The sequence below is a fragment of the Camelus bactrianus genome, chromosome 3, assembly GCF_048773025.1.
Source record: "Camelus bactrianus isolate YW-2024 breed Bactrian camel chromosome 3, ASM4877302v1, whole genome shotgun sequence".
Taxonomy (NCBI): domain Eukaryota; kingdom Metazoa; phylum Chordata; class Mammalia; order Artiodactyla; family Camelidae; genus Camelus; species Camelus bactrianus.
Window position 1 is genome coordinate 53,921,429 of NC_133541.1, and position 23,767 is coordinate 53,945,195.

Sequence of the window (23,767 nt, forward strand, 5' to 3'; positions counted from 1 at the left end):
TAACTGAATCACTATGCTGTACACCAGACTAACACATTGTAAATCGACTATACATCAATAAAAAATAAATAAACTGGTAATAAAAAATAAATGGAGCCTCAGGCAAAATCAAATAAGGTTTAGGTAATACATCTGCTATATGATTTTCTTCTTTCTAATTTTTAGTACTTAAAAAAATTCCTCTAAACTTGTTAATTGGTAGACTGTAAACAAAAACCTTAAAAGCAGAAAAAAAAAAAAACCCCACTTCTGTAATTTGCATAGTTTACTGGGAAAACTTGTATGAAATTATCCAATTCTTTCCAAGGATCACCCAGTGCAGCACTGTCCAATGGAATTATTAATGTAAGCTCTGTACATTATTTAAAAATTTTAGCAGCAACACTAAAAAAGAAAAAGAAATTAATTTTAATAAATATATTTAACTCAGAGTATCCAAAATATTATCATTTCCACACAGAATCCATGTAAAAATTATTTAAATAATGACTTTTCCCCCTTAATACTTCAGAACCTGCTGTGTATTTTCCACGTAGAGCACATCTCAACTCAAGCAATAAATTTTCATCAGAAATATCTGACGTGATTTACACTTTATAAAATTTACAGTTGAAAAGTAGATCTACACGCCCAAGTTGTCCCAAACATACATCAGTTTTCCAGTAACTGAATTATCAGTTCTAAATTTTAAATTAACTAAAATTAAAAATTAAATGCCTTATTCATACTAGTCCTATTTCAGGTGCTCAACAGCCACATGTGGGAAGTGGCTACCATATGGACAATCCAGGTCTACAGACTCATTCCCCTTTGCTTATTTGGTCAATTCTAGGAAGTATTTCTACAGATGGGGAAAGATCTATTTTCTTTTGAAGAAAACCCAGGAAGACTAACTCCCAATGCCCTGCCCTTCTCCTGAGTGAGTCCCACGTTGCAGGATATGATCGCTCTTAGTTTATTCAGGACAAAGATGATGTCCCCAGGTCTAAACCAACATAACATGATAGAAGAGGCAGTTCAATAAGCCGAAGTCCCAACCTGAGATATTAAAACCATGGATATTCTTTCGAGTCTGATTCTCTGCTTCTCTTCTAAAAGCATCCTGGTGAATTTATCAGCATATTACTTGAGATTCACATGCCAGACACAGTACATCATTTAATCTTACAGCAATCCAGTGAGACGGGTAAGAGCCAGAGAGGGTGTTGATAATTTGCTCAAGGTCATACATCTAATTATAAGGTGGAGACTAGGATTTTCAAGCCCAGAAAGTCTGACCAGATTGGAAAAAAAAAAAAAAGACTGCCATTAAAAGCCCCCCGATGCTAATAACCCACCCTGAACTCCCACTTTTCAAGGGTCCTCACAGTTCTCACAGAGCAGGCAGAGCAGAACAGAGGCTCAGGAGCTGCCTGACAGACCAGTCCCTCCAGTCTTTGTCCAGTGCTCTTTCCAAGATCCCTGATGTCCAGAACCAGGCAGGAGCACCTGTCATCTGCTATGTACCACATACATTGCCATTTTTGCCTCCTTAAATCTTCCAAACCACGTTGGAAGGAAGGCATATCCACACATAAAGAGATGGAGGAGCCATCAGGTAAAGAAACCTGCCTTAGGTCACACAGCCAACGAGCACCTCCGTTGGAATTCCAGCTAAGGTCTGCGTCCAGGCAAGGTGGAGCCTCAGCCTAGGACCTCCTGATGACAAGGCGCTCCCCAAACCACCATGATTCTCTCTGCTCAAGAGAAAACTTCCACCAGGTTGACATAGTGCGAGTGAATATATAAAAACAACAGAAAGTAGGATTGGATTTCTTCATAATTCAGATGATATTTATCAGAATGGCTGTTCTTGTGTCTATCTGATTTGGTAACATTTTATTGTATTTATATGGGATGAATTCACAATTAAAAAAAATACAGAGAAGGTTGGTTTTATCTGGTTAAATCTTCAGAGACAGGAATTTCAAAGGTAAACACGACTTAGCTCCTGAAGGCGCTGGCAGAATAGAATTGGCTTTTCCCCAGATCTGAATTAAACAGGCCAGCCTGGCCGTGATCCAGGGTGACAATCCACAATGGGGGACTAAATCATCACTGGACTACATCGGAAACACGGAGCCACTTAACTCGGGGGTGCACTCCACTCCTTACATAACAGGCTAAATGGCAACCGGACCTGTTTCCACTCAGGCAGTCGGTGCCTCTGAGTGGAAATTAACACCCTGCTCACCAGCACAGGTCTTTCTCTGCTGAGAATACTCCCTTCGCAGAGCTGCATGTGTGAAAGGGGGCCTCACCACCCACCCCAGTGTCACCCGGCTGGCAGGCCTCGGGAGCTCTGGACCTGAACAACGCAGAGGCAGTGTTACCACCGGCCAAGTCTTCACAGGTTTACGAACACCTGGTTCAGAAAAATCACATATAATAAATCCCTTGTTTTCAACGTTCAGGAAAAGCTATGTATTTTTTTATTAACAGTCTTTACTGGCAGAAAATCAGTTTCTCCCGCCCCCACTGAATAACTATGAAGCAGATATTTAAGGATTATCAGTTTGATAAGGTGCCAACGAGTAGCTTTCTCAGGACACCCACCTTTCCCAGCTCAGCCCCGGCTCTCCCACGAGCAGGAACTTTCCTCAAATAATTGCCTAACTCGCACATGCTTATAGTTTCCATTAAAAAAAATAATATAAAAAACAAGTCAAGCTTCCTCATCAACCCAGGCAGCAGTTGCTGGAGCAATTTAAGAATATTTGAGAAATCAATAGTTCAATTCATGACATAAGAGCAATTTTTTCCTTCCCCAGAATCTATAATCTAAAAAGATCACCTTTCCACAAATAAGACGGTGTCTGTGAAAATACTCTGAGAATCTCCAGCACATGACAGACCCTTCTGGATAAGGTGTCTGTCAGTCCCAAATACACACCACGCACTGGCTCTCTTGGCCTGAGCTGCATCCTCACATTCAAAACAAGGCGGCCCTACAGGACCAAGCTGAACAGGCCTCTCCCTTTTGAGAAACAGGACTGGAGCATAGTCTTTGGGGACAATTATCTAACATTCCACCACCTTGGTTTTCTTGAATGCATACTGTAGAGGGTTACTCAGCCCCTATTATAGTTACTAGTATTTTCCCAAAGTGATCTTAATGAATTAAAATCAATAGAGTGAAACATAAGTCACCTATTAGTCAAATGTTTTCGATTTTTACTTAGGCAATTCCTCTCCCTGAGCTGTCTTAGTACTAGAATTGGGTAATCTGAATTGGCCATCTCTACTTCCCCCTTCAGAGAGAAATGATCACCAAGGGTGAATGGTCTACAGAGAAGCTCAAAAGGAAAGACAATGTAAAGCCAGCCATGCCCATTATAAAGAGCTCTGAAACCTGTTTACAAATGGCGACAGAACAAACCACGTCAGAACTGAAGCATGGGCATTACAGCATTCAACCTAATACCATTTATGAAACCTCACAGGGTCCTATACAACATTCGTGTATGCTCATCAAAGTGGTGTTTCTCAGCAAAAACAAAAACAAAAAAGCTACTGTTTATCATTCAGGGCCCAAAAGTTTAAAACACTGCACCTCCTTCAAGAAGTAAGTTGCTACCCATCTGGAAAAGGTTTCCAAAGAATCACGGCCGATAAGGGCACCTGACTTCATTTACTCACCTTAAATTGTATCTGCAGGGATGTCAGGACGTCTCAGTGAACAACTTCAGAAAAAGGCCGCCTGGAGAAACAAATTGGACAAAACATTACTTTTATTTTTTTAAAACACATAAGGAAGACTTACCATGCAATTTTATGTCTCATTAAAATATGTGATGTTTCAAACATTGGTCCCTGGGCTGCCTACAAGTTCAGTTCAGCCTGCGTTAGAATGTAGCCACCCCTTCCTGGGAACACTGCTACACTAACATGAGGTCCAAACCATCAATGAACCAGGAAAAAAAAAAAAAAGACGTCAGTGAGGAAGATGCAGCCCAGGAACATGCACCTTACAACATCCTTTCCTTTTCCTTCACAAAGGGACCAACTTGAAAATACAACCTGTGACCTTGAGGGCACTTTATGAACAAACATAAAAGGCTCAAATAATCCAGAAACGAATTACGGGATGAAATACAAAATTGTGAATGAGGCATTTATCCTGGAAGCACTTTAAATCCTTTTCAGTTACTCTGTTAACTTTTTTTGTTTTAAGCTACATTCACAAGGATGTCAAAGACTGGAGAAATGGAAAAATGGTCATTAAAACTCTAACATAGTAAACAGAGGAATCCAGAAGAATTTCTTTAATGATTAGTTAATTTATCTCAAAATCAAGTATTCCTTTTGGTGTTCTCAAAGTCTTTAAGTAACCTAAGAAGATTATAAGTTTATTTATACAGTCACAGAACAGACCAAAATGTCTGTTCAGCATTGCTTTCAAATATTAAACATAAATGGAACAAATTTCTAATATAAAATATCACAGCTGCCACTTGTTGGGCACCCAGGACTGTGTGGCATCAGATTATAATCTTTCCAGACAGCCAGTATGTCCATTAACAGATGAGGAAGCAGATGTTGAAAGAAGTAGAGAACCTTCCTCAGTATCACACAGATCCAGGGTTTCCAAATCACACTCTTTTCACTCTGCCATGTGGCCGTTTGAAAGCACCCCTTCCACTGTAGGTAGTCTATTCATCACCTTCCCAAATAGAAACCTGACATTCCTTAATGTAAAAGTCTAGAAAAGAAACGGACTAGCAGATAAAATGAACCTGTGCTTTCTGCATGTTTAAAAATGTTTAGCCTAATCATGTCATTTAGGACTATAATGTAATATAGCGCATGAGCAAAAACTTGTATCCAGATTTTAGGTTAACATGAGTGGCATCAGTGTTCATCCAGACCAGATCTGAGGTTGAGAAGCCAGCACAGCACTCAAAGGCTCCTCTGTCTAAAGAAATCATTTTAGTTCAGTTACAAACTCGAAGCTATTGGACAATACTCACTGGGTTTCAGTTAAGAAAAAAAATATATACATAAAAGAATTCTGAATTCATAAGGTCATTTGTCATAACAGCTTAGGGGAGTTATGGGTTTTTTAAATGGTTCTTTATAAGTTAATTGCTAGTTAAATTCCAAACATTTCCCACAGTTTAATTTTACCCCTTCGGGGAACTTCATGAGAAGTCATGATCAGCATTTCTATCTGGAAACAGCTTCTGAAAGAAGCCACTAGGATTATTATGAACAGGTCTGTTATAAATGAAGTTCTTGATCAACATCTCATTACTTCTAAAAGCTAAATGGGTCCCCAAAACACTTGAATTAGCACAGTTCAAAATATAAGATAACATCTTAAAAAATCTCTTTTGTTACATACAACACAACCAAAGCTCTGGACAGGTGAGATGGATCTCGAGATCCTAACAACAACAGAGAAAGGAGGGTCCAATCCTGATTCCCACCTGAAGTTTTCCAAACTCACACTGCCGAGAAAAAGCATCTCCCAGAATATATAAATTTGGCCTACGCTCCAAAGAAGAAAGGCATTTGGGAGCAAGTTTTCGGTATCACAATTCATCTTTTCTGATAACCAAGTCATATCTTGTGAAACCATCAAAGTGATGAGAAAAACAAACCACGCTAATTTTGTTACTGGGTTTGGTTGGTAAATAGGGTGCTACAGTTATTTTTATTTTGTTAAATGCTATTTCAAAAAAATATAGTAGACTAAATAAAAATGTATCAAAGCACAGAGCCCTCAAAAGTTCATTAAAAATAGTCAATGTATTAGGCATTAACTGTCAAGCACTGTTCTATGCACTAGATGGAAAGTAACTCATTTATTTCTCACAAACCCTGCAGTAGGTCCCACCTAGTATTACACCCATTTTAAAGATGAAGCAGGCACAGAGAAGTTTAAAAAACTTTCCGTGAGTTACGTGGCTTAAAAGAAGTGAAAACTTGAATCCACCTAAATTATCATACTTAATCCTAACAACTATATGATGCAGGCAGGGCAGAAAATTTTGGCCCCATTTTAAATTTGAGGGAAACTGCAATTCTGAAGAGTAAAGGCTGACTTCCCTACGTCACACTGCTAGTCAGTAACAGGGTCAAGAATAGGAACCAGGGCTCTAACTCCCATGCCGGTGTTGCTTTTCTATTTGCTTATTTTTGTTTTAAATTCTGTAACTCAAAGCAGAGAGTGTGTTCTGCCTTTAATCTCTAAGACACCACAGGGTCCTCTCCTGGGCTGTGGCAACCAGAAAGACATCAAATGCAGTGCTCACAAAGGCACTATCATGCTGCCATATCACCATTTTTCCATTTCTCTACGTGCAAATATGTTTTTCACTTACTGCCTGTTAAACACACTGGAGCTTATTTAAAAAGTCAGAAATACCCGTCTTTCTTATTTATCATTCTTATGTCTTCATTTTTGTAGATTAGCAGTCTGCTTAGCTATTTAAATTATTCATAACCCTATAAATTGAGGTACTATTTCTTCTAGCTAGTATTCTAAAAAAAATTTAAACCACCATATTTCTGCACATTAAAGAGTTAAAAAGTTTTTGCTTCCCTTTCATCCCCATTTGGTTCCCTGCCCTTCTGTTCCACTTCCGGAGATCAGGAGGAGAAACAATAGCTGCCTTTAGTGCCGGAGCACAGCACTCACGTGATGGGCACCAGCTCTTATTTACTGAACCGCATTGCCAAAAACAGGAAGCCGAGTTTAAGACCCCTCTCTCAGTTATAAATTTCTACAGCTTGACATGCACTGATTTGAGTTGTTTCATGTTACTCTGTAAAACTAGAACCAAGAAGAGTAAATTATCTTGGAAGTTATGAGGATAGATTTCAGCTTGGCTGAAGAAAGACTGTCATAACAAACAGTTATCCCACCGAGGTCTAGACTGCCTCTGGGTGGGTTAAGAGGCAGCTGCTTGGGCAGACGCTGCAGAAGGGGGAGTCCCAGCAACTGTCCCCCAACAGAAGGGCATTCCCTGCACCCTGCACCAGCTCGCGATGGCCCTGCTTGGCATGGATGGGGGTTCCTGAGGCAGGAGCACTGTGTAAGTTACAGACATTCCCCGATTCATTTTCTCATTTGATCCACACCAGGAGGGGAAGGCAGCTGGAGTGGCACAGTAGGGGCAGACGCCAGTCATCATCCCCATTTTACAGACTAGGAATTTCAACGACTTAAGTTGAATCACACGGTAAATGCTAGAATCCGGGTTCTAACCTAGGACTTCGGATTCCCAAGTCCAGTGTATGTCCAGCTAGGCAATACTGCAACAACAAAGACATGAGGCTTTTCAACCAACAAGGACAGGGGCAAGGATGGGCTCCAAAGCCATGAGGCATGAAGTCAGTACCAAAGCTGCTGAGCTGAAAGCAAAACATGGTAAGAGCCCTACTAACTCTCACACACCATCCCCACCACCTCACTGAGACACAGTCTGCATTTCTGGTGGACATGGTCTCTAAGGCTCTGCTTACACGTGTCAGCTCAAGGAATAACTGTCCAAATCCCACTGTACTGTGCTGTGTTGATACAACAACAATTGCTTGGAGAAGTTGGTTCACAGTTTAAGGGGAGCTGGTGGCAGCAGAATCAACACAAAGAGCAGTGTCCCATTTCTGCATCCAAAGCATCAATTGTCACTCAAAGACTAGGCTGGTAGCTTATTAAAAAAAAAAAAGTCATGAAATGCATTGACTATTCTGACAACAGGTCCAGGACAACCTCACACTTGGGTCTGATAACAGGAGTTTAACAGAAATAGGTCAGTCATTGAAGAACTGCTGAACCTTACAAGATTTTCCAGGAAAGATGTAAGCGTGTCACATTTCACGAACCTGTCTACCAAGTAGAGAGAGTGGCAGATTGCCAAAGGCTGGGCTGTGTTAACTCATGTGAAATGCTGGGAACCTGAACCTCTGCAATGCCTGCCCTGCCACTCAGCCACACAGGGAATGACTGAAGTTCAAGTTTCCAAAGACCTCACAGACTACACGCCAAATGCAGTCCATCACAGAAACTTCCTCTGACTCTGAAGGAAAGAAAAATGACTTGATTCAAAAATCCCCATATCACCGCAAAGCTGTTCAAGGGTAAGTGTTTAAATATCTGGGTACAGCAGAATAGCCAACCAATGAGCCAGAAACAAGTCAGACTGAATGAGACTGCCATGCAACACAACAGGCGTGTGCATCAAAGCACCGCTACTGCTCTACACACATGGCCGGGACCAAGTTCATTCACGTAACTGTGAGCCCTGCGCCCACATTTAGTTATAAATCCACCAGGTCAGAAGCCCCTTGAGAAGGAAACAAACTGTGCTCACTCCGCTCTCACATCTGCACTTAGCACAGGCGTGGCACAGGGCAGACGTTTTATGAATGTTTACTGCGTAAACGAACGAATGATCGCATTAGGACAATTTCCCACAGATGGTCAGAAAAGGCAGGATATGCAGAAGAGAAAAATACTGGGTTAACAGGAAGGAGAAAATCATCAAGCAAAGGTGACAGCAAGAATTCCAGAATGAGGCGAAGGGGGACTCGGCAGACATGGAAGGAGCACGGGGTGGTGATTCCGCTGTCCTCGGGGGGTCCTCCAGTGGGTGTTTTTTCAAAATACCAGTGTCTGGACCAAGTTCTGTGACCTCCTTCTGTCCTGGAGTAGCCTTAGAAAGTGGACGTGGAGGAGGGTGACGGGGGTGGGACTGTGCACAATTCGAGGGCTTTTTAGGTCATTCTGAGGAGCCTTCCTCCAGGTGACAACTATTCTTAATGTTCCTGCTTGTCTTTTAAACTTGAACATGAAGGTGTGATCAGTTTGCAAGAGAGGAACAGTGGTGAATATCATCGGGCACCAGAAGTGAGTCAGCCTCATCAAACACCCCCACCTCTTGCTCGAGTAAAGGTCAGCAAGACCAGCAGACTCACGTCGTCACAGCGAGCAGGTGAGCACGCAGCCGGGGCGCACCGCGAGGGACCCGGACCGCGAGTGCTGGCGAGCCCTTTCTGTGTGACATTTCTCACCAGTCTGCGTTCCAAATCCGGGCATACACTTTAATAACAGACCAACGTTTCTGAAAATCAGATGCCAAGATGAAAACTCAAAGTAAAAAAGCCTACTCATTAAAAGGGTTTCCAAACAGGGTCATATGGACTCACGCAAGCCACGACATATATTCAACAAGTGGAGAGCCTGCTCCCAGCCGGGCCGTCAACGATAAAGCCCTTGGGGTCCAGGAACGAGCCCGTGTGACCTGGGCGCTGTTTCACACGGCCTTGCCTTCACACAGGTGAAGCTCACCGAGGGGCAGGGCTGCCACACCATCAAGACACGCCGACTCAGCATTTTGGAACTGCTTTTCCTTCAAAGGATTTGCAACTTCCTGAAAACACAGAAAAAAATCAGGGAAAAGGAGACTCTGCCTCCAAGCAAGGCCAGCTCTCGTGGTGAAATGGATAGTTGTTTTTGGAAGCCCAGCTTCCCTATCTAAAAATGTTTACCCTTTTCATTATCTCACATACTCATAAAAGCACTTATCTGTCCATTATTTTATCCAAACAAGATCTACTGGGCACTTGGGGAGGCATCCACCAGGGCCTGGGGAGGCCAAAAAAACAAGGCATCCTGCTTCTCAGGGAAGTATTTTCTCCCGTGGCACTGCTCAGCAGTCCTCTGCCCGGGTGCCCTCACATCACCCTCCATGACCCCAGCTGCAGGAAGGGCCTGGTAGCCATCGGTCACACCACAAGGCACATGGGTCACTGCTTCTCTCCCAGGTGCATTTGAACCTTAAGTTTAAGTCTTTGTAATCAAAGGCTCTGAGCTTAACTAAACCTTTGACATTAGTGAGCAGGTAACAGGATTTTAGCAACACAGAGCCAAAGGGGATCCTCAGTTACACCACAGAGAGCCCAGGAGGCTGGTGTCACCTGGGCAAGAGGGAGGACATCCTCGGAATGAAGGCCGGAGGAATGAGATCACTTCAAACACTGCTTGCAAGAGAACCGTATGACTGAGCTTTTACCACTTCTCAGGGAAAATATTACAAGAAATTCGTAGAAAATCAGTATCACAACAGAACAAAGGGTACAAGAACCTTTAATAAAATATTCTTACAAAGCTTATGATAGCACTAAATCTCACACAGTAACGTACCGTATAATTTACCAATAAAAATAGATCCTAGTACGCCTCGGCGTGGAGTCCTGGAATAAGGCCTGCTCACTCCAACCATGGCCCCACAGGGAAAACGGAAACACGGCCGCTGCCCTCCCAGGAGGGAGAGAATGAGGTGGGCACTGAACTCCTGACTTCTCCTCCAACAACTCTGCTTACCTGAGCACAGGAGTATGCACACCACAAAGAAACACAGTGTCTTAGGGTTAAAGAATAAAACCATTATACGTAAAAGAAATCTTAGCACTGAATCACTGTATTTATAGTCTTCCCAAGAAAACAAAGCGGGGTGGGGGGGGTTGCAGTGGAAACCTGCCGTGACAGATTAGAGAAAACGCAGGCAAGTACACCAAAACCAGAGTAACGCCAGCGCTGTGTGGAAGATGCCGGAGCTTTCCTGGAGTGTCCCCAGGGCACGTTCATCCCACTCCTAACAAGTGCTCAGACCCGGGGTGAGCCCAGCGCCCACACGCCCTCATCCAGGAGAGCCACAGCCCGTCCTGCTGCCCTCCCTCAACACAGCCCCATCCTCCTGCCCCTCCCTCCCTCCCTCAGGCTTTCAGGCATCACAGCCAGGCGCCTGTCCGGTGACATAACACGGCAGAGTCCTTTCTCAAAACACAGACATGACTGACCTTCTGGCCAAGAGGGCAGAGGCTTCTGCAACAGCTCTGAGAATTGGAACCTTGCTGAAGTTGCCTTTAAAGCCAGAAAAGGGCACAGGATAAGGGGTGTGTGGGGAAGGAACACTCTCAGAGGCGCAACTGGGAAGGGGAGGGAAGGGGAAAACCTAAGATTCTTTTTCCCATTTTTCCTTTCCCAAGGACAGCATTCAAGGTCAGATTAATGAATTTATCCTCTTAGAACACACCTTTCCAGCTCACCTGACCACTCCCCCACCAGTCACAGTGCTGTGCTCCCCTCCCTGGTGGCCTGCTTTGACCCCAAATCTGATGCTGTGCCCTCCAAACCTCAGTGTTCAGGCCCCAGGACATCTACCCATTTCTGTCTGCCTCTAGAACCTTCCCAAGTCCATACATGGAACTCTGTTCAAGACCCCACTCAACTGCCATCTTCCACGAAGCCATCTCCACGCTTACTCTTGCCTTTGCCCTCTTCCCAGCCCTCCCTTCTCTGAGCCCATGCAGACCTCTGGGCATGGCTCTGTCATACCCAGCACACTGGGTAATAATTGTTTGCTTGTCTGACTCCCTGGTCCAAGTGCATCCATCCATCTGCTGGCTAACATTTACAAATTGTGGTTTGGGCAATGTGACAATAATGGCCATGACTCAGTCCTTGACTAGGAAGGATGAGGCAGAGGGCGAGGCGGGCCCTTCTCCAGATCATACGTATTGATATGGTTTATCCCCTCACTTCATTCAGGTCTCTGTTCAAATGTCACCTCGCTCCCTGACCACCCTAGTGGAAGAGCACAACACACATCCTCTCGGTCTCCAGCACCACCTGCCATCCTTCCCCTGCTTTACTTCTCTCCATAGCTCTCACCACTAACAGACAGCCATCCACACAGAAGGAGGAATGGGTAGATATAAACGTGTCTAGATATACAGGTACAGACACAGATTTTTTTTTTTAAGTTAGTTATCTGTTCTCTAGAATGTAAGCTCCATTCAGGCAAGGCCTTTAATGTTTGGGTTTGTGCTGTAGAGACCCCTAACTCTGTCTTAGGTGAGACTTCTGTCTCAAGCTCTCAGTAAGGTGAGATCTCTGTCTTACCTGAGACAGAGTGAGTTCTCAGCATCAGTAGATGAATACGTGTGTAGGCAGATGATAATGTCTTGACCAAGGTAAGAAACTCAGGGAGGGGAAAGGAGATCAGTTGATGGTAGCCTCCATTTGCTCACTGAGGCTTTTTAAGTTTGAAGTACAGGTGGCCCTCTGCATTGGCAGGTTTTAGTCCAAGTCTGGTTGACTCTGCAGATGCAAAACCCGTGGATACAGAAGACCGACTATAACTGGTTGGGCAACCGGGGAGAGGGGATTCCAGCAGGCAAAAGGTCAGGAACTGAAGAAAGGAGTTTAGAGCAGACGACAGAGTTTAAGAAATTATCAGCAGATAGGAGGTGATTGAAGCCACAGTTAAGCATGAGACCACCCCAGAGGAAAGGCAAAGCTGGCTACTGTATAGTTTAAAAACATAACAGCATCTACCTCCTAGGGATGTGTACCAAAGGAGCTAGGTGATCTCTTCAAGGCTCAGCCATATTACTCTAGAGAGCAGGTGCTCGAAAAATGCATACTGAATATATGAACACCTTTTAAGACAAAGACCAACCATTCTTAGCGCCATCTTACTCACAGCATTTTGCTACAGCACGGATTCAAGAATCATACCTTTACAAGAGGCTGTTTTTCCTGTGTAGGACTCTGAGTTACTCGAGTCTGATCAAAGATTAAGAGATACTCCAGGATTATCTACAGGGTAAAATAATGCTGTATAACATTTTATTATCCAGCGGTGGAAAGAAAACAGGCAGAAAACAGACACTAGAATGGTGTCTAGAAGGAAAAAGCTCCTTCCCACAAGGACAGTGGGCATGAGCCTCTACCCCAGCACAAGCACTGCAGTTACAGATTCAAACATCAATCCACAAGGAGAGAAGATTCCTGGCACAGACTGAAAAGCAGTGACAAATGTGGCATTTGAGCTAAACTCAAAAGATGAGTTAAATGTAAAGGTCCAATTTCAGGAGAGAAAAAAAATCACTGGTTGGCTTAGGTGGTTTGCTTTTAAGCTGGTGACTAACTGTAGCTGAACTAAAAATAGCCACCCAGAGTCAGGGATGGGGAAACAGACATCACCGGGGGTGTGCCATTCAGAAGAGTGAGTCAAGGAGGCGAAGGAAGGCCCAACACCAGCACCCTGTACGGCGGAAGTCGCTGGGTTAAGCGCCGGCTGTAAGTGCTGCTCAGAGGGTGTCTCAGCGCAGCGGGGGCGTCGCTGGTGGGGCAGGGGAGGAAGGGGGCAGAGTGTCTTCCCAGCTGCAACTACAGGGTCTCTGCTTTTATCTTTTTTTTTCTATATTAAAGTTCCACTTAAAATGTCGTTTGCTGAAAGCACTCACTGTTAAACACTTTGGAAGCCACTGACCTGGAGCAAATTAATTCTGGGGCTAAAAATCAACAGAAGTCTTTATACCCATTTTCACAACTGGCTCAACAGCACAGTGATCACTGTGGGGGTTGGTTGGTGCAGAGATGAACAGGCCCGTAAGTTTTATAATTCTGTAATGTTCATAATGAAAACGAACACTTTTCTCAAAAAAGTGTTAAAAATACTTTAGTTCAGGTGATTTGTCTTTCCTATCTTTCATAGAAAACAAATTAAGTTGCTTCCCAGGGCAAACATTAAGTCATACTGAGGCCTCATACGTTACTGCATTTAGGCTAAGAAACAAGAGAAAATGTTCCGTGTTTAATTAGTACTAAAAATTTATTCCTACAGAACCATTCTCTGGGGGAACTGTGCGCACTGGAATATTTTTTTCCAAACAACGTTCTTAAGATTCCTGTACGCTATCCTTTTCCACGTGAAAATGGAGTGTTTCAAATTTTAACTACAAAATGGTGTTTCAATGACGAAATAAGAACTACAGAGAACAATGAGCTTTCATAAGTTAAAACTGAAGCCGATTCCTCTTCTAACGCCAGCCTTTCTCCCAATCCCAAAGAGGAGGAGGGTTCATGCCTATCAAGAACTATCTGGCTTAATTTCAATGATCTCCAGCCCAATTCAGCCTTGGAAGCTCTGTCTTCAGACTGGAGACCCCCAAGCAGCAGGCACTTGACCCTGGCTCACAGGAGTATTCCAGGTTTCCCTCACAGCTGTTAGAGGTGTAGACAGGGTGCCCCCCATCCACCTAGATGAGATGCCAAGCCCCTGGCTACCAGGACTAAAGGCCCTGCTAGGTCCCAGGAGGAAAAGCTGAGCTGGAATATTCTTCCAGACTGTCTAACCCTGCCTGTGACCCATGGCACACATGTGAGAAGCAGTTGGTCAGGGTTAAAAGTACAGTCTGGCCACAGAGCCCCACCCAGTTAACTGGCCCACAGAACGACTGAACCCTGACCTTGGCCTCACCATCCCCATTCTTTAACTAAATGTGTTAACTGGCTGCAGATTCTTGAACTATCCCTCAGATGCATTTCCCAACACACACACACATAAAATGATAGAACATGATTTTCTCTACTGAGGAAATTCTATTTTATTTATTAATAGCTAACCACTTACCAGCAAATGTGACCACAATCAATAGTAAACAACAACCCACAACTGTTGCTGTTAAATCCCTTTCTCCATAAGACCTGCCTGCATTGGAGGATGCTGCATTGAAATCTCCAGAAAACATTTTGCTCAGAGGTAATTCCGCAGAAGCGTCCGTGTTGGCTCCTGAGCTTTCATCGGCACGCTAGAAAAGGGCGAGTCCTCCCCTAGCCAGGCCTCCGCTCTCCCCATGAGTATTCCTCAGGCACAAACACTTCACCACCCCAAAGCTCTCTGTGGAGGGCCCAGAACTGCTGACTGTTAGGGCGGGAAGGACCTCAGAGATGATCTGATACAAAGCCATCATTTTTTTCAAAGAGTAGACTCAAGTCCAGAGAAGTGAAGTGACAAAAAGTCTTGGAAGCAAACTGGGCAGTCCCTCCTAATCCTGTGGTCATGCCAGGGAATTAAAACCCAGGTTGCTGGGGTCCCAGGCTCTCAGATGAGCCTCAGGAACTATGAGGCTGGAGGGGGCAGAGGGGCAACCCCCAAAACAGCTGCAGTTTATCTGTTTCGTATATTAAACACAAGATTTCATTGGAAAGAAAGGGTTTCACTGTAAATAAACAAACATCTTGAAAACCACCACATGGCAGAACTAACTTCAAATAAAAGGAAACTTAAAAGAGAGAAGGAACTAAAAACATAAGAGTCTTACTTTAATGAATGTGTCCTTTTTAAAATGGAACAAGGAAAGAAAACAGCACTAAAACCAAATGTTATAGCTTAGAGTTCACTCTTTTATTTCTGCCTGCCCAGGACAATAAAACAAACAAACAAAAAAGACAAAGGGAAGAAAAACAAAGAGAAGATAATACTTTTTAGTTTCTAGGTCCCTGGGACTGTCTTAAATCCATATTGTATTAACTGGACAATTTCAAGAAACAGAGTCACAGAGGACATTAACCTAACTGAAATTCTTAAGAGAAATCTTTACTAAAAATAATGGAAGAAGGGTTTTCATAAGCTACTGGTACACACACACACATGCCTCCCAATTTTACCTTTGGTTTTCCTGTCTGCTGAGCACATTTAACAGCTTACACTTTCCCTCATTTCTAAAAGCAAATTCTTACAGATGCTCACAAGCCCATGGACAGTGTCTCTTTAAGGTCAGCAGCGAGAAGGGAAGCTGGTTTGACACTATGTAGTAGGTGAGAGCTGGACACAGTCTGCAGAAGGAGACGGCCCCGGGGACACTAGGAATTCAAACAAGTCACCAAGAACTATGCTCACTGTGGTCTGGCATTCCACAAAGAATCTTTCCTTTGACTTTTTAATTTTTGTCATTCTAGACTCACACTGAAGCCAGATGACTTTAAAATCCTGTTTCAGACAATCTTCTTAACTTTTTAAAGTTAATAGCTTCCAATGACATTGAACCAACCAACCTCTTCGCATTTTATAGACCATTTAAAGCAGCCAGCTTGGCCATTCAGTAATGCAACAGTTCTTCACAGGAAGTGCCCTCAAGGTAAGTACTGTTCTTCAGGGAGTTTGTTAACACGCTCAGTCAAGTCAGCTCTGTCAAAGCCAAGTGTCCCCTCAGCACCATCCCCTGAAAAGATCGAATGTCATTTCTAAAAGAACAACTCCTTACTTCCTCCCTCCTACTCACTCCCAAATTTCCACAAGCAACATTAGCATCCAATGCAAATGAAGGGCACAGTCATTTCAGGGCATGGAGAAGTCAACACATGTTTAAGACGTCAAAAGATAATGTAACAAAGTGCTCATTTTCCTTATGCTCTAAGGATATATGACTATTAATATGAGTTGTTTCTTAAACTTGGAACACTGCAAGATGTCATCTTGGTTAGCCTCCAAACAAACTTACTGAAGTGACCTAAGTTTCACGTTCTACTTTTGAAGATCTCCAGGACAGATATTCCACAATCTCCATTTGTAGGCTGACTTGTGGTTTAATTTCCTTCAGAGTCAAAGGGGACTATTTCTCTCAACTTTTTTAAAAAAGTTATATGAGAGCTAAACTCTTGCTGAAGATGTCATCTGAACTCTGAAACTAACAAATGGAACAACACAAAAGTGGACAAGAACTCTGCTCTATGCTTAACCACAGACACAGGAAATGTGCCCGGCGTACTAAGTCACACTGTTCTCTCTTCCCAGATGAGTCTGCATGCACCATGGCTGTCTGCATTCACAACCCAGATTCACAAATTTAAGATACGACTCCACAGCTTCTAGAAAGGAGGCGACTAATCTGCAACGAAGATGTATTTCCTAGCCACTGGGGGAAGTCATCCCCAGGCTCTCCACACTTTCCAAATGAGAAGAAATTTTGGTTTTGGATGTCCTTTTCCTTTTCTGTTTTCCTAAGAGTCCCTTGAGCAATATCATACTCAGGTTTTCTACATTTTTTTAAGGTGAACTTTCCACTGAGCTACACTCCTTGAAACAGGTCTTCTGGAGAATTTCGCCTTGGCCTCCTGGAATTTTTCAATGAAACTCAAAAGAGATGTTTACCTGACCTCAGATGTTATCCTAATGAAAGCTCTGTTTCTAATTCCTTGAACTCTTCTCTCTGTCTTTTCTTGTCATGCCCCCGGGAAAGAAAGACAAGTACAGATGTTGGCTTGACCTCAGCTGGCAAACACCAAGATTATCCATTTCTAATAGCTTCTCAAGAACTCGGACAGCATCACAAAGACGTCAATTATGTTCCCGTTTCTGGCATGGCCGTCTGCACTTCACCTTTTGAGAAGATCAACGTAAAGACAGGAAATGCCAGCATGTTATCTTTGTGACAAAAACGAGATGTCAATCACAGGAAGAATAAAAGGATTATTACTGGATTTTTCAAAAGCAATGAGAAAGCAGAAAAAACTATGACCTAAGGGACAGAGAGAAAGAGGAGTGAGACCATGTTTTGCCAACTCAAGAGTCCACATGAGGCTGAGTTCAGGCTCTCTGGCAGGGGGCATTCAGAGATCTTTGGAACTGAGCACCTACAATCAGGCTGTAGTTGATAATTTCCTTTTCGTGCAAGAGGGAAGGTTCCTTGTGTGGAGGTTTTGGCAATTCCGTTTCAAGTAGTCACATTTACCCCTACCGGAGAATGGCCTGAGTCATACATATTTCAGGGGCTTCTTCCTCCACCTGGGGACAGGCACTTAGTCTACTAACAGATCAATGGGTGAGATGAATGGCTTCACTTTACTGCCAGTTTTCTCTGGGCAGTGTCTCCCAGGAATCAGTACAAGGCTTCCGACACGACTCCACTCGGGCCCACACCCTCGGCTCCCAGCACTACGCGTGCTCTTAGCCACATACATGTCTTGGAACAAGGAAACTAACACAAGATCCATCAACAATGTGCGTGAGCATGTGGGGCTCAGGGGCGCCAAGTCCAGCTCCCTGCTGCCCAGAAGCTACAATTCAGGAGCAGGGAGATTATGCTTTTCCATAAATAGCTGGGTTTCAAGTGACCCTTCTGAGAAGGTACACCAGGTATAATACTGAAGGTTAACTCAAATCTCAGTCCAAAAGTGTAGTTTATTTCCTCTACCTTTTTGAATCTGACTCTGCTTAAAAAAAGAGAGAGAGAGGGAGATGAAAACTGCCCTCAAACAAAGCAAAAAGGCCCTCACATGGCCTACGAAGGGCTCCAAGTTCAGTGATCTTGCCATTTGTTACAGTCTGGCCATCTCCCTGCACTGTGGGTCAAAGCATTCACCTCTGGAGCCGTGGTCAGAATATCTGCAGATTTCAGGACCGAGCCAAGCAGAAAGACGCATCTGACAAAGTGCCCGTGGTGGTGTGTAATTTACACTTGCTGACTGAGGGGGCTGACTGACTTGTAGGACTCTTGAAATACCTCTCCTGCAATCTCATTTGACACTTGCATTTATAGTCCAGCTCAGTACATCTACCCGAGGATTTAACAGGGTTCTTCAGCTGAAGAAGAAACCACGCAAGTCACTGGAGCTTCCTCATCCACAAGAATCAGAAGGACGAAGTCTGAGGAATGTGATGGTACAGGAACTGATTTGATTAGCAGTACAGCTAAATGAGCAGGCAAATAAATAAATAAATACAGGTTTTCAACTTTTTTGTTTATCCTCATCCAGCTCGCTCAGACTGGCTCCTTCTTTAACCCTGGGCCACTCGGCACAAATAGGAGCCCTGCAATTAAAAATAAGGGAACTGAATTTGTCCCTGTTTCATTCAAATTGTCATTGGTTAAGTTAGTATCAATGGCTTCGTTTCTTGTTTTTTGAAAGGAGTGACAGTTTTCTTCCAGATAGTAAATAAGGGACCTTCAGTCTTAGTTTACATTGAAATTATCTGGCGTATATGAGGGTTCTGAGCTCTCGGCAAGAGGCTGATCAGTAGGACCTCGTGAAAGGAGACAGAATTGTAAACTCAGGAAGATTTCAGTTGGGGAGGGGAGGAGCTAACCATTTAGGATTTTCAGAAAATTCAGATTAACAGTGAAAAAGCTGGAACAGAGTCTCCTATAGTCCTTCAATTTCCCATAAGTAAATAAGGAAGAAAAGACAATCAGGATGAAAAATTTCTCAAGAAAGGTTAAGGAAAAGAGCAATAACATGTGCTGGAAAGCACCTCTCACTGACAATGAAAATGAAGGAAGCAGTGTGACATCAGCTTTTAGGTCCTTCTGTTGGCCTGTCGCTACCTGTTTCTAGGAAATGAGGCAAGATGATCCTGGCCCACTCCCAGGATCCCAAGTGATGCAGAGGGACACAAAGCATTTGGTTCTGTTTGGGACAAAAATGCTCCATAAATCTTTAAAGGTTGAATTAAAAGATTAGCTCTGGACAGAGACTGTAAGTACCACTGGCCTTAGGAAGGTGTGAGGGTCACATGAACCAGAGGCCCAGCTGTCTCCACTGTTTGATGAGGTATAAGGATCTTGAAAGTTTGAACTCGGGTATGTGAAATGAATAGGAAACAGATGATGAGAGAGGTTCAAAAGCTGTCATCCCGGGAAACCAGCCCCCAGGAAGCTACTGTGGGTGTGTGCAGCATGGGAAGGACAAGAGTGGATGTTCAGCACGGAAACATCCCAGCCATGCATCCATGGAGACAGAACCCTCCACAGCTAAAACCTCAAGGGCACTGAAAACCGCAGCAGTAACAACAGTCCTCCTCTTCCTCCCCCTCATCGTGTGTGGACTGAGACCCTGCATTTATCTCCATGGAACACGGACAACAGTTAGATGAGACAGGCTCTGAACTCCATGTTACAGGGGGGCCTGAGGTCACACAGCTCACAGGTAGCACAAACCCTTCTCACACTCCCTCCCAGTGGTCTCAAAGGCCATGCACTGTCAGAGCTTAATGTGGAAGGGATGACAAGGCCAGTTTTATACAGTGCTTGGGCCTCTCTAAAGGACTTGGGGAGGAGGAATGGTGTCGACTCCAGAGGTCTAATTCTTAGGTTTAAGTACCAGCTTCACCATTTGCAGTTTGGGGACATCACCACCACGGGTGGTCAAAAACTGTCCACGTTAGTCTGCTCTCCCAGGGGCAAGTTACTCAGACCTCCAAGAGCTTATTGCCTCATCTCTAACACGGGCTCACCATGGTGCTACCTCTCTGGGCAGCTGTGAGGATTGAGTGAGAGGCTTCCACGATGATGACGCAGTAGGCGAGGACTGGGGGTTGTTACTTCACATCGTCCCACTTGAGCTCCACGCCACCTCATCTGCAGAGGAGTGCGCCTCCGCCTGGTTTTGCAGAGGCACCGGGCGTGGTACAGAAGCAGTGTCTGAATGCAGTTCCGGCAGTAAGTGAACCCCACAATCGGAGCCAGCACAGAACCGGCAGGCCCCAGGCTCTCAGTCACTACCAAACAGTAACACGCTCGGCAGCTGAGCCTGCAAAGAGGACCCCCACTCAGCATGTGTAAGTGTCCCACAAGTGACCCCATCCACGCAAGCCCCACCCACACCCTCTCCGGGTCCTCTCCCCCACAGAGCAGGTACATACATTTAATAAAACAACAGCAGAAACTTCCAGATTTTATACGGAAAATAAAGCTGACCCCAAAGTCCTGTTGCACCCTTACCTTAGGGTTCTCTGCTTATTAATATAAGCTGTGTTTTCCAGTAAATGTTATTCGAAAAGCTCTAGAAAAGGGCATTCCAATATAACAAGAACCAGAATATCCTTTTTATATATACTTAGATTTGGAATATCCTTTTTCATTGTTTTTGCCTAATAAACACTTAACTAGATTTTTAAACTCAGTAAGCTCACTTTTTTTATTGAAGGTGGGGAGAAACCTAGTAGCTATGGCTTGAAAAGAACTGTTAGATTATTATAATTACACCTATCCTTTCAATCTTGTCCTTCATTACTAGTAACAAAATGAAAGTATTTCGTACAGTCATTAAAGTTCTTACCATATAAACTGTGACAAACAGGTATTAAACAAGGCAAGCCTGAATGCTGTGAACTTTGCTAACAATGTCAAAATGGCTGTTGCCCAGCCAATTAAAGTTGGCCAGAGACTCACTTTCTCCACAGTCCACCTGCTGGCATGGTTGATGCTTGTTGACAAAGAAATCAATTCGAGTCTTCTTACTAAATAGGACGACAATGTCAGGCACTGTGCACGAACTGTCCTGGAAGGACTTCACCACTTGTATGGGCCTGGGGGCCAAGAATGAATGATACAACAGGAAAAGACCACCAGAAAATCGTGAAACCTCCAATCTCAGCATCCCCCACCTCCTGGACAGAGGGACTCAGATCTGAATCCTGAATACTCTACGTCCACATGAAAGCCATTATGAGTAACTGTGCTTGAAACTGAACTCCACATCTGCTCTTCTGCAGCCTTTGGAAATCTTATGAATTTCCCTGACAACTGTTTGCAAAGGCCATAATCACAGGCATCTGTAACTGGATCCCCAGCTACAGGGCAAAACACCACATAATTCCAAGAGGCTTTTGGTCCAACCTTATTTGGTTTCTTGTCTCTCTTGCTTTCTCTAAAATTGCGCTGAGCCTTCAATTTGCAGAGAGCGTGATTAGCATTGGAAGAAGGCGGCCCAGGTCTTCCGTATCATCCTCACCACACATGCCAAAGCAAATCCTTATCATCTCCCTTCTGGCTGTAGCAGGAGGCGATTTGGACTAACAAGTGAGGGTCCCTGTGCCAGTTACATTCCTCCCTTGTGGCTTCAGAATCCTGGAAAAAGGCATGAGGAGGCACCTTGGCTCCAAATGGACCAGAAGACAGATGCACTGGTACTTCCCCAGCTCTTCACCTGGATTGCTTTGAAGCTGTGTGGCTCTGGGGCTGAGCTGCCCTTTCTAATTACAGTTGGCCACTGACATGACAAGTGATCTTAAACAATGCAATTAACCCCCCTGAGTCTAATCCATATTTAAAAAATTTAACACCATCCACTTACTAAAAGGATTCCTGTACTGTTCTGTCTTTTACTCTATAAACACTCACAAGACTTGAGCGGAAAAAGTTCTTGCACCAATTCAGCCACATACGGATTCAGTAACCCTGGGCAAGCCATCTCCCGTCTGGGAACCTCAGTTTTCTAATCCAATTTCTAGTCATCCCTATTTTTTCTTATGAGGAATAAATGTAACAAGGTACACAGAAGGGTTCCTCAAAGGATGAATCATATTATTACTGTCATTCTCATTATCCTCTTTGGAAGCTCCATTCTGACAGGTAAGTGCGCTGGAGCCAGACTGGCAGCGTTAACTCAAGTTACATAACGTCTCTAACCTCGATTTTCTCCTCTGTAAAGTGGGGATGAAATAACAGCCCCTCACTCTGAATTACTGAGACAATTAAGTGAGGAAACGTGAAGAAAGCACTGAGAATAGTGCAGGAACAATAAATGCTACCCAATATTAGCCACGCTCATTATCCCATCATTAGCCCTGCTTTCTTTCTTGTTTTCATCAGGCAACGTTCAAAATAAAACACCTTTTTCGAGGCCTTCAACTTCAGCATGCTAATGAAAGAGGAGGGACTCATACTGATGGTTCCGTAACCCACCTCATTCAATGCCACCAACCAATATGTGCCACATATCTCATTATCACCTTTCATGTGACATTCAGAAAGGTCAAGCGGCTATGAGCAGGCAGTCAAGATTCAAAGTCAGACCTGAATAGCCCAGATTATGCTTCCCATTGCATTGTTTCCATTTAGATATGAAGTGGGAGAGTAATCAAGGTTTCCCTAAAAAAATCAGAAAGTCATTTGATTTATATGATACAGTGTGGTTCAAAGGTTATTGTGAAAAACAGCTTTAGATTTGGACTTAGGTGGTCAAGGTTTAGCTCAAATGGTACCTAGTCTTGACTTCCCTCCCCTGCAGTGAGTGGTGCGTGGTGAGCAGACACTTCTGTGGCACAGCCCAGCCTGTGTGGACTCCGGGCAGCACCTGTCACCTAGCAGCATACCTCCAACAGACCACGGGTGGGTTCACCTCATGTGCCCAAGGCCCCACCTGACCCCAGCCCGGCGCAGGGCACAATGCTGTTAGCAGAGTGAGTGCATGAATCCTGGCTATCCACATAGTTCCTGCTGCATCAAAGACTGAATTACTTGACAGTTATGAGACAATCTGACAATTAAAGGTGCCAGATTTAAACCTGGCCCCTGCAGAGCATCACTGCAGATCACCTTGGTAGTATGCACGGTCACACCTCACGGAGAGTGTTTCCTAAGTCCATGTAATTAGAAAGACATCTAAACAAAACACATTTTACCTTTATCAAACATGACTTGTGTCTGCCGTGAAATGCTCTAGCATCACTATACAAATGCACACACTTCGCACAGATGGCTGCACTATGCCGAGCGCCACCGTTTTGGGGGGTTGGGGTCGGGGGTAGTCCAGGAAGACTCGGTCAGTAATGACAAACAATTGGGCAATACTTTTAAAAGTATGTTGTAATGAAAGGTTACCTTTGGATCATTGTATTTCCTTTTTACAAGTACCTAGCCAGAGAGCAGATACAAACTTAGGTAAAGACACTAATTGATTATGTAAGTAAAACAAAATCCAAGTTCTTTATAATGTACTTAAAGCCTCAAAGTCAATTTATCTTGCCTCTTGATTTTTATCTTTACAAACTATATTGAATTCATTTTTTCCTTCTCCCTTTATACATTTTTACAACTAATGAATACTGCAAACAAAGTTTCTATTTGAAGAAAGTTTGGAGAGTGTTATTTAACTCCCCCACCTCTGCTAGTTTTCAATTAGATCTTCCTCCTGGAAAGGTTGAGAATC

General features: G+C 43.8%; 1 protein-coding gene across 8 annotated transcripts in view; it reads right to left on the reverse strand.

Annotated features, from left to right (window-relative positions):
• LHFPL2 (LHFPL tetraspan subfamily member 2) overlaps positions 1–23,767 on the reverse strand; it is a 153,167-nt gene that overhangs the window by 77,977 nt on the left and 51,423 nt on the right. For 6 of the 8 annotated variants that reach the window (XM_074360091.1, XM_074360096.1, XM_074360093.1 and 3 more), the window contains one exon: positions 3,679–3,739. The gene's annotated coding sequence lies outside the window, so the exon portion shown is untranslated. Of the gene's footprint in view, positions 1–3,678; positions 3,740–9,334; positions 9,417–23,767 lie in introns of all 8 variants that reach the window. The other 2 variants (XM_074360099.1, XM_074360101.1) reach the window with 1 other exon arrangement.